The 15,990-nt window shown below is 33.0% G+C and overlaps 1 pseudogene; it reads left to right on the plus strand.

Moving 5' to 3' along the window:
- The window catches only part of LOC100477758, a 31,916-nt pseudogene that overhangs the window by 9,512 nt on the left and 6,414 nt on the right, over nt 1-15,990 (plus strand).

Consider the following 15,990-nt stretch of genomic DNA (forward strand, 5'->3'; position numbering starts at 1 on the left):
ATTATATGAAATTTGTGTGACAGTAAGTGTTTGTGTGCATGTTAAATTGCTTCTTATTTAGAAGTAAGTTTCATATATACCTATATGAACATGTCAAATTTCCTAAGGGTAAATATTTGAAGATTAGCTCTCTTTTTTCTTATTATTTCCCCAAATATTTAATAATTCTCAGTGCCTAGCTGCGTTTCAGATATACTATCTATAGAACCAATTGAACTTCCAAACTTTTCTCTTTCCTTTTAATATACTGTTTATAATCCTGTTCTGCTCAAATGCACACCTCTCATCTTTGTTTCGCTTCTATGATAAATATCTCTAGGGGTAGAATGAAAGTAATTTTGACTTTTATTTTCATTTGATTGAATCAGATGGATTTGGAAATGCCTCCTATGGTTTTGTAGTTTCTGTACTTCCCAACTCAATTAGTACCACCTACATACTAGTCTAACTTAATGCCCACTTCCCACATGCAACCCTGAAAGTTGTGTTGTGTGTGATTTTGACATCCAAACATATTTGCTGACTAGAATCTCTTACATGGCATCAATGGGATCTTACTGAATGCACTATGGTTAATCAGCATTTGGAGCACAAAGTACTTATGCAACATTCATCGTTTTTCAAACTTCTCTAGTATCAGAATTCTGACTTATTGCTGGATATTCGCCTTATTTCTTAGTTTTATTTAGTTTTATATTGGTAGGATCAATTGGATATAAGGAGAATTACTGGGTTGGTTTTCTAAGAAAGCTCTTTAAAGAAAGTTGTTTTTTTTTTTTTTTTTACATGGCCGTTTCTGAAAGCTTATTTCAGAAAGTCTTATTTTTTTGTTTGAAACACAGAGATGGTGACTGAACCTGCACAGGAAAGCACATTGGACATAAGATGAGCCTGACTATAGATTAAGGGAGCTAAGATGATGCTTGTGAGAGAGGAAATTGGGATGTTGATGATGCCATAGCCTTTCCGCAACAGTTATGATGCCTCCCCGCTTTGGAATTCCTTTACATGAGAAAAATATCAACCTTTCGTCTTTCAATGTTATTTAAATAATTTATTCTAGAAGACAAATATAATCGCTAATGCATACAACTGTTTTGTGCTCCTCTTAGCCTATTGATAGTAATGCTACCAGCTAGAAATGCCTGAAAGCATTCACCTGGCTCCACAATTCTCAGCAGAATCGAGTCATAAAGCTTTCTCAACACTGCAGTACAGATTAGAAAACAAGCAAAAAATTCACAAGCAATAGATGTAACTCAAATCCTGCAGATAGCACATATTCAAGGAATATGTATTAGGAGAACTTGTATTTAAATTTTCAACCCTTAAAAATTAAAAAAAAATTGAGAATTGCTTCAGTTTGCTGTCAAACCACTGCATTTTGTAAATCTCAAAAAAAAAAAATTCTGTACCTATATCAAAACCTACATAAAATGTTGAAGTTAAAACATAGATCTGGAAGTCCCTGATGCCCAGGCCCTCTTTGTCTTATTTATCTTTGGTACAGCTTAAAGACCAGCAGAATTAATAATGGTAAAATATATTTGATGACACTTGATGAAAGTTAATTTTCTTAGGGAAAATAACAGATGACTTCCAAATATGTTACAGGGAGAAAAAATGGTGGTGGTGGTGGTAAAGAATCCACAAAATCAGGGGACCAAGGTGGCTCAATGGGGTAGGCCTACAACTTCTGCTCAGTTCATGATCTTGGGGTCCTGAGAATGAGCCCCGCATCAGGTTCTATGCTCAGTGGGGAGTCTGATGGTCCATCTCCTTCTCCCTCTAGCCCTCCCCCAACTTATGCTCTCTCTCTATAGATCTCGTAAATAATAAATAAATAAATAAATAAATAAATAAATAAAAATAAAAATTTTAAAGAAGAATCCACAAAAATCATAGATAGAAATATTCCAATTTGCCCAGCAAACTACAGTTATACAATTGACTAATTCATAAAAACAAAATCAAAAAGACTACTGTTTTCTTAGGTTTTGCTTTTGGTAAAAAGTGTGACTAATTACTTAATAAGAGGGAATATCACTCTGTAATTTTAAAGTGTGAAATGAAGTTTGGAAATAAATAGCTTGAGACGTAGTATAATTAATGCAGGCAGGCCAGTTGAGGACCAAGCAGGGGTCCTGCAGGACTAGCCAGGAGGGTTCTTGGCTTCAAGCAGGGTGGAAATCAAATGTGAGCCAGCAGGAAGTGAAAGCAGAGTTTATTGAAGATATATATATATATATACACACACACATATATATATATACATACACACACACACACACACATAGAGAGAGAGAGAAATGGACGGAGCATCTAGGAGATTTAAAAAGGAAAAGAGCATGAATCTCCTCTTTGCTTGGAGTCTGGGGTTTTTATTGGTGATTGTGGTCAGGTGCACGTGTCCTCCTAGGTATCCGGGAACTGTTCAGAATAAGGACAGGGTCCAGGAGTTCTTAACAAGTCACTCATTCCCTGAAGCCAGGGGTCTTGGTGTCAAGGTGTTTGGAGTCAGTGGTCTTGGAGAACATTCATGAGGACCCCTCCCAGTCATACCTTAGATATTATTTATAGCACTGGAAGACTCCAAAGATATCATTATCTCTGTCCCTTACAAGGAGGACATATGCTATTTGTATTACAAGGCATATGTAGAGTGGGGTGGGGGTGCAGGTCCTAGCAAGAATAAAAACTGGATAAGAAGCAAAAGAATTTAAAAAAAGAAAGAAAAGAAAAGAAAGCAAAAGCTTTTTCTTTCATGGGGTCCTTTCAGTTTCCCTGTCTCATAATTATGTAGGCTATGATTGAATGATTGTCCTAATTCTCTATTCATTACTATATTCATCCCTTTTAAAATATATATTTCCAGGGGTGCCTGGGTGGCTCAGTCAGTTAAGCATTTGACTCTTGGTTTCAACTCAGGTCATGATATCAGGGTGTGGGATCAAGCCCCACATCAGGCTCTGGGCTCAGCTCTCTCTCTCTCTGAAATAAATAAGTAAATATTTTTCCAGAACTGCTATGAAAGGGAATAGTCTATATCTTCACTCCCTGAATCTGAAATAGCCAGAAGATTTATTTTATCAGCGAACTTTCTGAACCTAAGCCTTGACAGGGTTCTACACATTTTCTCCTAGACCTTTGTCTTATTCATGAAAGCAAGACAGTACTATCTTGCTGGAGGATAAATACTACATGGAAGAGAGCTGAGATACCCCAGCCAAGATCCATATACTTCCCAGATGCAAAGCCACCTAGCTTCAGTAGCAGCCACTTAAGGGAGACCAGCAGATACCAGAACCCCTCCACCTTGGCCAATTTTTAACCTATCAGGAACAGTGAATTATTGTTTAAAATTCTCAGTTTTGGGGTGCTCTTTCACAGAGTAATAATACAGCAATAAATTACTAGTACAATAGCCTAAAATGGTTACATCGTTTTGAGACACTAAGAAAATGTTGTAATTGTACTATAGCATGTTGAATTATAATACTTCATTATATAAAGTAGAGAGAAAGTGAGTTTGGCTAACATGTGGGTTTAGTTACAAATTTCATCATTACTATCTGTGTAAAATAAGGGCGCCTGGGTGGCTTAGTCGTTTAAGCACCCGACTCTTGGTTTTGGCTCAGGTCATGATCTCAGAACATGAGGTTGAGGCCCCTGTCAGGCTCCAAGCTTAGCTAGGAGGGTCTGCTTGAGATTCTCTCCCTCTCCTCTCCGTAGGCCCCTCCCCCTACTCATGTGTACGTGTGTATGCCCACACATGCGCTCTCTCTCTCTCTCTCTGAAAAATCAATCAATCAATAAAATCTTTACTATCTATGTAAAAATAGAAAATTAGTTAGATTTTTGGGCATTGCTTTCCTCATCTATAAACTGGCCTAATAATAGTATCTACTCCTTTGGTGTTAGCAAATAGGTTTGCATGTTAAAAGCAACATGATAAAAACAAAATATTATAAATCATTTTTAGTGCTTTAGTCATTGACCCACATGAAGATTCTATGAACTAACACATATGCTAGGCATCTAGCACTCTTACTAAATGTGTTACCAAAAAATCATTTTAATGCTATTTAAATATCATCAACATCAGTAGTTAATAAATGCTACCAAAAGTTCTCAAGCTCAGAAAAAGGAAGTTATTTTAATAATCCGTTAGAGAAGGAAGAGTTTAAATACTGGATTCACGTTTTTTTATTTAAATTTAATACAAAAAGATGTATTGATGGATCGCATAGAGTATTTTTAAACATAGATAAAATGGATTCATACTTTTAAAAGACATGTTAATACATAGAATATCTAGTAACTTTTTGAAAAACATCAAATTCTATTCACACAAATAATATTGCAAGCAAAACTTCATCAACTAAAACCAATTACATTAAAGATTCCTAAATAAAAAATAATATTAAAAAATTTTTTTATTAAAGGATATATTTTCAAAAGCAATTATTACTTTGGAACATATAAAAGAAAATAAATATATTATGTGTAATAATTATACTCTATGATCAGGTGTGATTTATTCCACAAATGCAAGATTATTTAATTATTGAAAATCAATCAAAATGATCAACCACATTGATAAACTAATAAAGAAAACTTATATGTTCATATCATTTGATATAGAAAAATAAGAAAATCATGAGGGACTTACAATCTAGAAATAATAATCTAATTCAGCAAAGTCACAGAACATAATAAAAAATCCAAAAATCAATTGTTTCTATGTACTAGAAATGAACATTCAGAAACCACAATTTAAAATACAGTACCATTTAAAATTGTTTCAAAGGAAATGAAATACTTAAATTTAAATCTAACGAAACATGTATGGAACCTATACACAGAAAAATTACCAAAAAACCTGATAAATAAAGGAAGAGACATATTATGCTCATGATTTGGGAGATTTGACATAGTTAATATGTCAATTATCCCCAGATTGATCTTTAGGATAGGCACAATGCCTACTAAAATCCCAGCAACTTGTTGTTTTTTGGTTTTTGTTTTTTTATATCAACATTGTTTTTTTTAAAGATTTTATTTATTTATTTGAGAGAGACCGCATGAGCAGGGGAGAGGAGCAAAGGGAGAGGGAAAAGCAGATTCCCCCCTAAGCAGGGAGCCCTATGTGGGCCCTTCCCACTACATCTAAGGACCCTGAGATCATGACCTTTGCAGAAGGCAGTCGCTTGACCAACTGAACAACCCAGGCACCCCTATCAACAAACATAATAAAATTTATGGAAATTAAATTGTACTGGAATACCTAGAGCGAGTGTTTAAAAAAATAAAGTGAGAGGAAACACTCTACCTAATTTTAGGAATACTAATTATCTACAGCAATCAAGATAGTGTGGTATTGAGAAGGTATAGACACATAGATCAAAGGATAAATAGAAAAGCCAGAAATAGACCCACACAAGTGTGCACAATTACATTTTGGCAAATTTACAAAGACAATTAAATGAAGTATGAGTGACTTTTCAACAAATATTAAGCATGGCATTTCACGATCTGTAAAAAAAATATTGATAAATTGCACTTCATCAAAATTTAAAGTGCATGCTCCTTGAAATACCCTGTTGAGAGGATGGGAAAACAAGCTACCACTGGGAAAAAATATTTGCAAACCACATCCTGGACAGAGGATAAGCATCTTAAATATTTAAAGAACTCTTGAAACTTAGAAAAAATAAGGAATTCAATTAGAAAATGGGCAAATACCATGAGCAGATATTTCACCAAAGCTGACATACTGATGGCAAGTAAGCATATGAATATGTTCAATAATTTAAGCAGTAAGGAAATGAAAATGTAAAGCCCGGTGTATTAGAAAGATTAAGTTAATAAGATAACGATAATACTGAATGTTGGCCAGGTAAAGGATATAGTGAATTTCTCATAAATTGCTGATAAGACTGTACAATGGTATAATACTCAGGAAAATAGTTTGGCAGTAAGCAGTATCCAATAAAACTAAAATACACTTACTATATGACCTAACGGTTCCACTCCTGGGATTTATCTCAGGAAGACGAAACCTTATGTTCACATACAAAAATTGTACATGGATGTTCATGGAAGGTTTATTTGTAATAGCCAAAAATTGCAAATAGCCCTGTTGTTCTTCAACTAGTAAATGCAAAGCGTGGTATATCTATACCATGAAATATTACAAAGGAATGAACTATTGACACATGCAACTACCTCCATGGATCTCAAAGTGCTGAGTGGAAATGCCAGTCTCAAAAGGCTACATACCATACATTCCATTTATGTAAGACTTTTGAGCCAACATAGGGATGGAGAACAGATTGGCTGTTAATGTAAACAGAGTTTAGTAATAGTGGAATTGGTATAGCTACAAAAGGATAGTATAAGGAGTTTCTTTGAGATGATGAAAGAGTTCTGTTTCTTGGCTGTGGTGGTGGTAAAAAAAAATCTATATGTCCTAAAATTACATTGAAGTTCGCACACAGAGACAAATGAGTGCATGTAAACATTGTTGAGATATGAATAAAATCTGTAGTCTATCATATCGCTATCAATTTCCCAATTTTCTTTTTGTGCTATCATTATGTGAGATGTGACTATTGGAAGATGTAGGGAGATAGGTAAATGGGACTCTGTACCATCTTTGCAAATTCCTGTGTATTTATGATCATTTCAAAATTAAAAATACCCTCTGGTTTCTTAGATTTTTTTTTAATAAACCATAATTTGATACTTCATATTAGTTCATCACAAGTCATTGGAGTTTCCTCAGATGTTACCTCCAATTCTAATGTTCCAGACATACATATTTGTAACTAACCAAGGATATCTTATCAACTGACTTTTGTGTCCCTGTAGCATTGCATATTCTATATTCTTCTCTTTCCATATCCACAGGTGGTTAACTTTTAAAGTACAGACAAATATAATCTATTCTGGAAAGTTCTTTTAGTCTTACTATAAATGCTCTGTATTCTAAATCTACTATAAATACTTCTCCTCACATCCATACAGTGTATGAATCCTGTGTATGAATCTCTACTATGGTACTTCTTCTGTTATTACATAGCATATGTTCCTGCAAGGACTAGGGTACAACATAGGAGTAAGAACTGCTCTCGATATTTCCATCTTATCATATGATACATAGAATATAGTGGTCCATATATGTGAGTCGATAATGACAGATTAAATGAATGAGCAAACAAAATATTTTAGAGGGATGCTATGATCCAGAAGCTGAATATTTAATTACCTGGTTTAAAAGATAGGTTTAATTTTTCAAATGGATCTGGAATGTTTTTAATATAACATTGACTTTTAGATCTTTATTGTTGTTATTACCTATTGTGAAATCCTGCAGACACTGATTTATTTGGTGAATCAAATTATTAAATATTGAACTTTAAGGAAATATTTCTATGAATATTTTAAACATAATTCTTATACCACATATATCATTTGATTTCTATAGTTCCTTAAATTATGCATATAAATTAATGTTCTATGAAATTGTTTTGGGGAACTTCTAAATCTGAGAACACTATTTTACTTCCTAGTGAAAATGTATCTCAAGAGTTTAATTCCAAAGATCATGCTTGTTATGATATATCATTTATTACTATGTACATATTTATTTTGTTTTTGTGCATTTCTAATGCTTACTTTTGCAATAGTGCATCTTCATCTTAACTTGCAACTCAAAAACATAACTTGCTTCTATTTACTGTGAATTTTATCTATGTCTATCTACTGGGAATTTTAAATTTAAATTTGTGCACTATAAATGAAAAATTTAGTTAGAAGCTTTCTTATTCTTCACTCCAGTATCTTCACCTGAAGTTAAAAGAAGTAAATACTTTGTTTTCTGGAAATGTTTATATAGCAAGATGTTCTTTGTATCACTTGTTGAAATTTCACATTCCAGTAGTGTAATAGAACAGCAAATTTGTTTCTAATTATGCAAATTCCCTTTTACGTACTGTAGTTTTGATATACAGGTATGGCAAATTGTAACACATGAGGGTGTTGTTTGTTTTGTTTTGTTTTGTAATTGAACAGATGCTAAGATTACAAAACTTTCTAATATTAAGTATTTGGAGAAAACATGGACTATGCAAATAGAGTCTACAACAAAGACTGTTGAAAGCTGGAAAGCCTATGCATACCAAAATGTCTGAACATATTAGAAGATAAAGTTTGGTCTATTCCCAGACATCCTTGTATATATGATATGTATGGGAATATCTTTATATACTCATAATTTTAAGTGAATAGTAAGTAAACAAATATAGCAACTATTCTATAAGGATTTGGGAATGGCACAAGCTGTTAAGGGGAGAATTGAGTTTTAAGAAAGAGAAAGGAAACTTTATGACATTTATGTATCTACTTGTTGATAGGAACAGCTTTTATTTATTTTTAAAATTTTTTTCCATGTTCAGATGGCAATGCCATTTGGATATTGTGAATACTTGGTGGATAATAAAAAAGTAACAGTAAAGTTTAATACAGGACCATATTGCAACTAAATAAAGAAATGATCTCTGCTCTCAGTACTCACTGCTCTCATATGTGCAGCCGTTGGGCATGGGGCCTGCCTTCCTTCATTACATTTTGGAGACCATGGTATCAAACCAGACTTCACCACCAGCTGGAAATCCTTTTAAGTCCCCTACTGAGGTTTATTTTCTATTCCCCACACTAACTCTTTTGCTCTTTTCCCAATCCCATTAAATGCAGTTTAATCCTCTCACTCTTGGATGACCTTTCTTCTCATTGCAGAGAGAAAATAAAATGCATTAGATAGGAACTGGATCAACTTCTTCAAAAAGGCCAAAAAAATAAAAAGAAAAAAGAAAAAAAAATAAAGAAAAGAAAAAACAACAAAAGAAAGAAAGGGAGAAAATACATATACATGGATAAGAGTTTCTTCTGCAACTAAAATCCGATTTCTTCATCTCTGCCCTGATTCAATGCTCTTCTGTCTTCCCAGGGATTTCTTTAATAGCATACTCTTATCTTTATTCACTTCCTCTCTTCTGGATCTTTTTTTAAGTATTTGAAAATATTCAGGTTGTTTCATCAATGAAAAAAGTAGGTAACTGTCCTTCCCTAGATAACTAGCTATCGCCCAGGCCCATCTGGCAAGCTGTCAACCCCCCCCCCTACATTTTAGAGGCACTTTGCTGCGTGGTACAGTTTACCACACTGGTCATCTGCACCACTTTTCCTTTGCTTTAGGTGAGAACATTCACACACACACAGACACACACACACTCCACATGCATATACAGACCACCTACTTTTCTTCTTACATCTTTGACCATTCTTTTAGAAACATTTTTTTAAAACCCCTTTTCCTAGGTGGTGCAGTCGGTTAAGCTTGGGACTCTTAGTTTTGGATCAGGTCATGATCTCAGGGTGGTGAGATCGAGCCCTGTGCCGGGCTACATGCTCAGCGCAGAGTCTGCCTAAGACCCACCCTCTTCCTCTGCCCCTCTCCATCCCCCCAAAATAAATAAATACATCTTAAAACAACAACAACAACAACTTTTTCCTTCCCAAAATTTGATTTGTTTTTCTGAAATGTCTCTTCTAAGTCCTCATCTTAATACTGCAAATGTTTCCTCGGCTGTCTCATTGATTTCCACAGTTTCAGTTTTCATTGATTTTTTTAACTTCTCCAAAATGTACCTTTGCATCGCAGTTTCTCCTATATTTGGGAATGGAATTTCCAACAACATATTAGACCCAACTCTTTGGATATTAGGAAGGAACCTCAAACTCATCAACTTCACAGCTGAAATCTGGAGTTTCTCTCCCCAGAGCCATTCTCCTATGCCTCTGGCTTATTGCAGGATACCTGTCAAAACTGAAGTGCCTAAAATAGAGACAGGGGCAGTATCAAGGATCTTGTAAAAATCTGCCTTGATATTATCCCTGATAGGGTATTTTACAATTATTTAAAGCAACTTATTTAGAAAAAAAACAGTATTTGGTCAACTTAATGTTCAGTCTTTTCTAGTATTCGTCTATGAATTTGAATTAATTCCTTCAATTATTATTTTTTCAATTATCTCATTTTGGTTAAAATGAAAGAAACTTTCATTAAATCTGTTGTGAAAAAATATCATAATTTTTTCCTGATTTAGTAGAGCTCATCTTTGATTACCCTGGCTTTCTTTTTTAAATCTTACAAGAAATGAATACTTCAAATAATTTCCTTAAGAAACTTAAAAAATAATGTATATAATACTATTTATATTTATAATACTACTCATTATAGGTATGCCGGCAAATATATTTTTTAATTCTGATCCTGTATTAGAGATACACATGAAACCTGCATGTAAATATGAACTAAACTAATAAAAATTCATATCCTGACTCCACCCTTATAGGATTATGGTAATCCTGTTTTAAATCTGTGAAATGCCTGTTTTTTTGGTCTGATATCCTGTTTGGCTACTATATTATTTTACATGTTGATTTTTTACAGTTGTTGTGAATACTAGACTTTTACGCGCTAAAAGTTTTCCGCACTATCTGAAAGTGGAGGGTTCTTAGGAAACCTTTTCTAAGCTGAAATCGTGTAAGGTAAAGAAGCAATTACCATTAATTTATACAGAGAAAGTTTTGAGCATTCCCAGAGCCAAAACTAACCTCTCTTAGGCTTTTCTGATTCTTTAGGACACATCTTGCTAACAGATGCATTAATAAATCAAGATAAAGCACAGGTGCTCACAGACACCATTCAAAGCTCCGGTGGCTTCATGCTGAGTGTAGTTCCCAAGGAAGGAGCTTGGTGGCGCCACTCTGACTACTTGGGGTACGTGCTGCCTCTGCCTTAAAGTGAAAATCCTCTTTGAATTTCTTTCAGATAGCAGGGATAACAGGTACAAAGTTGGGTTTTGTTTGTTTGTTTGCTTTGTTTTGTTTTAAGTAGGTTCCACACCCAGGGTAGAGTCCGGGGGGGGGGGGGGGGGCTTGACCTCACCACTCTGAGATCAAGACCTGAGCTGAAATCAAGAGTTGGGTGCTTAATGGACTGAGCCCCCTGCATGCCCCTAAAGTAGGTCTTTTGTCAAGGCCAAGTAATATAATGTGGCCTTTTAAAAGTGGGGGACACATGTATTTTCATATTTCTCCCAATTTTTGACTTGTCTTTTAACTTTTATAAAGATATTTATCATACACATTTACAAGTGAAGTATAACTCCATATTTAAGGATAACTCTACCATACCTTTGCTCATTTTTCAGGAGAATTTGGAGCCCTCAGAGCACTAACCAATGGTATTTCTCATTTTACCTCTCTCTCTTCCTTTAGTTTTACATTCTGATCAATAGAAAAGTATCCGTAATTGTTCTTTTATACTTCTAGGGAACCACTGCTTCTCAAATAAATAAATATATCTGCCTCTTTAAATATATTGTTCTTTAATGATACATATTTATTTAATATTAAGAACTGACATTTCAATAAATGTATACAGTGCAGACACAAGAAATTGCCATCATAATGTCTCTGACCCATATGGAAACGCAAGTCTTATCCACAAAAACTTTCCACAATAACTTCCACAATGCTTTGTTTTGCATGTGTATTATTCTATATAATTGCTTTTGCTACCCCAGTAAGAGTCATATCCACCAAGACAGTTTTCAGTATAGTATTATATACAGAAATTTAAGAAATAGTGGTTTTATTGAAATTTTCTTTGTATGATCAAAATTCTTTATTATTTTATCTTCAAATGCATATTACCTCTCACTTATACTTGAGTCATGCTTGTTATATGAAAGCATCATCTAAAACACTTTGATATGCATAGAATGAATGGATATTATAAATCAAAACCCTGTTGCTGGCACCACCTCAAATATCTGTTTATAAATACAAACAATTACAGGATTTTAGTACAAAGAAAAATTAAAACAAAATATACCATATATCTGTTCTGATGTGTCAAATATAGCCTTTTTTTTTCAAAACTCAAAATATTATGGAGGTATACATTTTTTAAATGTTCTGATATTAAAATGTGATATTCATATCTTCTTGATGAAATTTATAAATAAAAAATAGAGGGTTAGCTTAAATCTCTGTACTACAGAACATCTGGTGAACTACTGTTGAAGTCAGTATCAAGGCAATAATGCCCCTTAACTGCTATTACTATTCATTATTGTTCTACTCTTCATTTATTGCTAATGCAATAAAATAAGATAAATAAATGAGGTTAATAAGGTAGGAATGAAAATAGTTATTATTATTTACATATTATATGAGATATGATCATCTAATAAATCCCAACAGAGTCAACTAACCACTGATCTTAAATAATTTAAAAAAGCTATAAAGTGGCAAGTTAAAAAGTCAATGCAAATTATATACAAAAAGTCAGAAAAACATGTATGAATAAAAATGAAAAATTTTGTTCACTGTCATAAAAGAAAATCTGAAAAAATATAAAGCCTTACATTGTACAGTTGTCAAATATTTCCACATTATACTAAGTTATCCATAAATCAGATTCAACCCAAACATAATTATATAATTTGTGGAACTCAACACCTTAATTCTAAAATTAATATTGCAGATTAAGGGGCTAAGAATAGCCAAGAAAATCTTAAAGAAGATGCAATTTTTTGGTATGAAATTAATCATAATTTATCTCTAGAAAATACGTTTACTTTTTTCTTTAGCACTGCTTTTTAATACTTTCCATCATTTATTTCTATTTCTGTTATTTATCCTATTTTAAACTGATCTATAGAAGTTCCTCATATATTATTGATAAGACATTTTATTTCTTGTACATAGAAAATGCATGTATCCTCCCACTCTTGCTTGTCATTTAACTTAGTTTATAATGTCTTTTCTCAGGCAGATGGTTTTAGTTTTCTTTCAAGGCTTGTGACGAGATTTTGCATTTTGCTTGGGAAAGACCTCTATATTCCATGATTATGTTATATGGTATTTGTTTTGTTTAGTTTGGGAAATTATTAAGATTTTGGCTTAATACAAGATCCAATTATGCAACTATTTTACAGGTCTTGGAAAATAAGTGCATTTTTTGAATATTATAGACTTATTGATAATGCCTCCTATTGATTTTGTCCAGAAGGTTCATTACATAATTTTTCTTTGTAATTTGATGACCATAATTGTTCAGTATACAAAATTTTAATATCTATAGTATCTTTTTGTAATATGCCTCACAAGAGTATCATAAAATTTCATAATAAGATCTGTGCATTTATTCAGTCTTAACTAGAATTCATTCCTATTGCTTCTTAAACTTGTTGCCATTCTCTTTTAGTTAATTTTTATGTTGCTAAATAAGATTATCAGTATTTTCAGATATCATGATTAAATTGATTAGTTTCCAATTTTTTGCATATTTAAGAATGCATTTATTATTCATTTTGTTTTTATTGAGGTGTAATTGAAATACAGTAAAACACACAAATCTTAAGTGTACCTTTTGATGAGCTTTACAAATGCATATACCTATGTGACTGACACCCTTATATACATTTATATCACCTCAGAAATGTCCCTTAAGCCTCTTCCTCCCCAATTTCCCCATCATCACAAAGCGACCACTCCAGTGGTGATTTTCACCACAGATTTATTTAACTAGTCTATAACTTCATATGTACTCTTTTTCTGTTATTTTTTTTTCCATTGAACATGTCTTGGGGATTAATCATGTTGTTACATTTACTATTTTGTATTTATTTATTTCTGAAAATATTCCATTTTATAGATATATCACAATTTGTCAATTAGGTCTCCAAACTGACAGATATTTGAATTTTCCTAATGTGTCATTTTTATTTATTGATCTATCTGTTGATTTATTATAGGACAAATTTCCGGCTTGCTGCTTTACATGTTCCTGATGAAGAAAGCAAGATTGGCTGGATGGATTTTCAGGTAGTAGCTTAATTAGCCTAATATTTATCCCATTGGGTTAATTCTGCGCCTGGTCTTGCTTATTGCAGTTGTTACTGTTGTTGCTGTCTTTACACTTGGAATTTTTTCTGGGGTCTGTTGAGAATGTTCAATTTCTTAGAAAATCTTTTTAAATTTAGATTGGGCTTTGGGTTTCTTTGTTTGGTTCCTCTTCTTTGTGTTTTCCAGAAATACGTTAACTTCCCCAATTCACTAATGGCTCCAGTCTAATACTCACATGGATTTTTCTTAATCTTTCTTTCATTTCAATGGGGTTTCGGATGTGGGAGCAAAGATAAAACTATTCATTCTATTTGCTCTTTTTAACCAACAAACTACCCCCTCATTGCATACTCCTTGTCACTTTGTATTGCAATTTCCTATGAACTTGTCTTACCTCTCATTATCCAATGAGCTCAATGAGAGTAAAATCATGTTTATGTGTGTGTGTGTGTGTGTTTTGTTTTGTTTTGTTTTGTTTTGTTTTGTTTTTTGAGCACCTGGGTGGCGTATTCAGTTGAGCGTGGACTCTTGGTTTTGGTTCAGGTCATGATCAGGTCCTGGGATCTAACTGTGCCTTGGGCTCTATGCTCAGTGTGGAGTCTGCTTAAGATTATCTCTCCCTCTCCCTCTGTCCCTCCTCCCCCCTCTCTCTCAAATAAATGAATAAATGAATAAATAAATAAATAAATCTTTTTAAAGAAACACTTTACTGAGGTATGATTGACATACAAAAAGCTGTACTTATTTAATGTATACAATTTGATAAGTTTGGAGATAACGTTGAAACCATCACCACAATCTATACCATAAACATACCTTTAATGTCCAAAAGTTTCATTCCACTTTCTGTATTTATTATGAGTTATTTTTATGATAAGAACTTTTAACATAAGATCTACCTTTTTAGCATGTTTATCATAATTGCCATTAAATCCCCTGAGTTTAGTACCATCGTGGTGCTTACTCAGTGCTCAACAAATACTTGTGTAATGAATAAAATTATTGGCATGTATAATATCATTCTGCCTAGTCGTGAACGAAATTCCACTTCCCTTTAAATAGTATTCATTGTCCTGTGCCATACTTCAACTCTTTAAAGCCTGTTATAATGAATTTCAGGGGGAGAATCACATAATGTCTCCCATAGTGAAAATAATCTTACAGTTTACCATCAATAGCCATGATTACACTGATTAATGTCTTCTTTTCGTATATATTTTTGTTTCAAATATTAAATATAACTACTATTTTTGGCCTCAGTTATATATATCTACATGGAAATATTCTGTAAAACATATTGTTTGGACTTCATTTCACTAAATATATTTTTGTTGTGTCTGAGTAAACTTGAGAAAGGTATCCACAAAATTAATTATTAGCATGACAAAATTAATTCCTAAAATTAAAATTAAGATGATGTCCAAAATATTTATGCTATTACATTTATGAGACTGATTGAATTTTGCATATTCTTTATTGGATGAGGCCATTGCATTTGGTTATTTTTTAAATTTATTTAAACATTGTTTTCTCTATTTTAACATTATTACTTTATTTTCCTCTTATGTAAAAATTACTAAATTGTATAAGTAATTAAATCTAGCAATATATTTAATCTACGTAGCCAAGGTGTTTTAGATAAATTTTAGGCTCTCTAAACAAAGTGTTTTCCTTACACATATTGAAAATATACCAAAATATTCCTGCATTGTGTTACTAAAAGAAAAAGAAAAATCTCTTGGTACTTGCTCTATGTCAGGAACTATTCTAAAATCTTGACCTGTGTTAATCCATTTAATCCTCTCAGGAAATGTATGAGATAGGTGTTTTTATTTTCACATTTTATAGATTTGAAATAGCGACAGGGAGGCTAAGTGACTTGCCTAAGGTGACATAACTGGTGTAGTTTGGCCTGTAGGAGTGGGCCTCTCTGTCTAAGACATAGTCACTACGTTATACTAAAGGTTTTTACGTTGATTCCTATAAAAACAAACAAGCCTGCCATGA

Source organism: Ailuropoda melanoleuca, chromosome 10 (genome assembly GCF_002007445.2).
Source record: "Ailuropoda melanoleuca isolate Jingjing chromosome 10, ASM200744v2, whole genome shotgun sequence".
Taxonomy (NCBI): Eukaryota; Metazoa; Chordata; class Mammalia; order Carnivora; family Ursidae; genus Ailuropoda; species Ailuropoda melanoleuca.